The following is a 2,500-nucleotide window of genomic DNA, read 5'->3' as shown; positions in this document are numbered from 1 at the left end:
CGTGTATGCATGAGTCTGTACTCGTGTGTGTGTGGGGTGTGTGTGTGTGAATTTGTGTGTGTGTGTGCGCGCACGCGTGCATGAGTCTGTACTCGTGTGTGCGTGTGTGTGTGGTGTGTGTGTGTGTGTGTGTGTGTGTGCATAAGTGTATGTGTGTGCGTGTATATGTGTTTGTTTGTAAAGGTGTGTATGTCCGTCTGGCCATATGTGCGTATGGGTGTGTGTTTTGTGTCTATGGGAAGTTTTTGTGAGAGAGTGAGTGAGTGCGTGTGAGTGAGTGTGTGTATGTGTGCGTGTGTAACTTGGTGTGTGTGTGTGTGTGTGTGTGTGTGTGTGTGTGTGTGTGTGTGTGTGTGTGTGTGTGTGTGTGTGTGTGTGTGTGTGTGTGTGTAAGAAAGACAGAGAGAGGGAGAAAGAGTTGAGACTAGTAAAGTGCGCCACACACAAGGCAGAAGTCGCAGCACAGGCTTCATGTCTCACCCAGTCACATTATTCTGACACCGGACCAACCAGTCCTAGCATGCACTACAACCCCATAATGCCAGACGCCAGGCGGAGCAGCCACTAGATTACCAATTTTAAAGTCTTAGTTATGATCCGGCCTGGGTTCTAACCCACGACCTCCCGATCACGGGGCGGACGCCTTATCACTAGCCCAACCGTGTATGTGCGTATGAGTGTGTGTTTTGTGTGTATGAGATTTGTGTGAGTCAATGTGTGAGTGTGTGTGTGTGTGTGTCTGCGGGTGTGTGCGTGCGTACATGCGTGCCTATGTACATGTGTGTGTGTGTGTGTGTGGGGGGGGGGGTGTGTCTGTTTGTATGGGTGTGTGTCTGTTTGTATAAGAGAGAAAAAAAGAGAGAGAGAGAGAGAGAGAGAGAGAGAGAGAGAGAGTGGGTGGGTGGGTGTTTGTAGGTGTGCGTAAGTGTATGTGTGTGTATGTGTGTTTGTTTATATGTGCGTATGGGGGTGTGTTTTGTGTGTATGAAGTGTGTGTGAGAGAGTGAGTGAGTGCGTGTGAGTGAGTGTGTATGTGTGTACGTGTGTAACTTGGGGTATGTGTGTGTGTGTGTGTGTGTGTGTGTGTGTGTGTGTGTGTGTGTGTGTGTGTGTTCGTGTGTGTTTGAGAGAGAGAGAGAGAGAGAGAGAGAGAGAGAGACTGAGAGAGAGAGAGAGATAGAAAGAGAGAAAGAGAGAGAGAAATAGAGAAAGAGAAAGAGAGAAAGAGAGAGAGATAGAGAAAGAGAGAGATAGAAAGAGAGAGAGAGAGAGAGAGAGGTTTGTCTTTCGCTGGGGTATGCAGTGCCTTGGCGTTGCACATCTACTTAATTGTTGATTTTCGTCTCGAGAACGCAGGGGATCAGCATCGATATAGTGTGTGTGTGTGTGTGTGTGTGTGTGTGTGTGTGTGTGTGTGTGTGTGTGTGTGTGTGTGTGTGTGTGCGTGCGTACGTGCGTGCGTGTGCGTGTGCGTGTGCGTGTGCGTGTGTGTGTCTGTTCTCGGCCCTCTAAATTAAATGTGGAGCACAGTTAAAGATAGAAGATTCCTTTAACTTTAAAACCTGTTACAGTTACTACTTTAAATCTTGTTTGATATATGTATCTCTTTCACGAATTCAAAAATCATGTCCGGTGAAACGTCAGGGCTTCTTCTGCTTCTGAAATAAAAAGAGCGGGCAACATGATGTTTTAGTTGCTCCGAGTAAGAACGCAATTGTTTTCTGTCTTAACAGGTCAAGACCCTTCCTGTGACCAACTTATCATAGAGGGCGCTGTGAACGCAACACAACACCACAAATGCATTACTGATATAGATGTGTGATTCAGGACGTACACAGTCACATATATAACTGATGTGAACAAATCATACATGACATTTGTAAAACCACACATGATTCTCGGCTGAGATTGTTTCAATATAAAATAACTTGTCATTGCATGTCGTGTTTTCCTTTTTGTATTATACACTGAATAGCCATCCATTCAAATATGGTGTGTAAGCCTATATCCCATGACCTCCCTTCTTTGTCTGTGTAAATGTACTCTAGGTATATTTATTGTATTTCAATTGTTCTCTTGTTACATCTATGATGTAACAATTGCACTCATATAACACATAAAATAGCATTCTGATAATCATCGCTCCACGCTATCGCTCATGGTCTCTCTGACCGGATGCATAATTACTGCGCGGAATATATCAAAACAAGAATACAGAGTTATCTCCCACCTGAGACGAAAGTGATTGCAGATTGGCCGTCTTTGACCGTGATCTCCGTTCTGTTCTTCACAGTTATAATAAAGACATCGTTCTAAGATTAAAACAAGTCGAAATGCTGAGACTGCTGTGGGAAGGAGACCGTGATATTGTTGCATCACTCCCAATTAACTGGTTACGGACAAAAGTATCGTCTGCTTCGTAGCCAAAGTTGATTATCACGTGACACTTTTGCCATATTTAGAGTTGTTTGCACAGTAAATACACCCGCGAAAGATAGCT

At 44.6% G+C, this 2,500-nt stretch overlaps 1 long non-coding RNA gene across 1 annotated transcript in view; it reads left to right on the top strand.

Moving 5' to 3' along the window:
* The window catches only part of LOC138947790 (uncharacterized), a 4,600-nt gene that overhangs the window by 1,649 nt on the left and 451 nt on the right, over positions 1-2,500 (top strand). Inside the window, exon 2 of the long non-coding RNA XR_011449802.1 lies at positions 1,734-2,500. This exon is cut by the window's right edge and continues 451 nt beyond it. This is a non-coding gene — a long non-coding RNA (uncharacterized lncRNA). The remainder of the gene's footprint in view (positions 1-1,733) is intronic.

This window comes from Littorina saxatilis, linkage group LG14, assembly GCF_037325665.1.
Source record: "Littorina saxatilis isolate snail1 linkage group LG14, US_GU_Lsax_2.0, whole genome shotgun sequence".
Classification (NCBI taxonomy): Eukaryota; Metazoa; Mollusca; class Gastropoda; order Littorinimorpha; family Littorinidae; genus Littorina; species Littorina saxatilis.
This window is presented reverse-complemented; position numbering and strand designations above follow the sequence as displayed.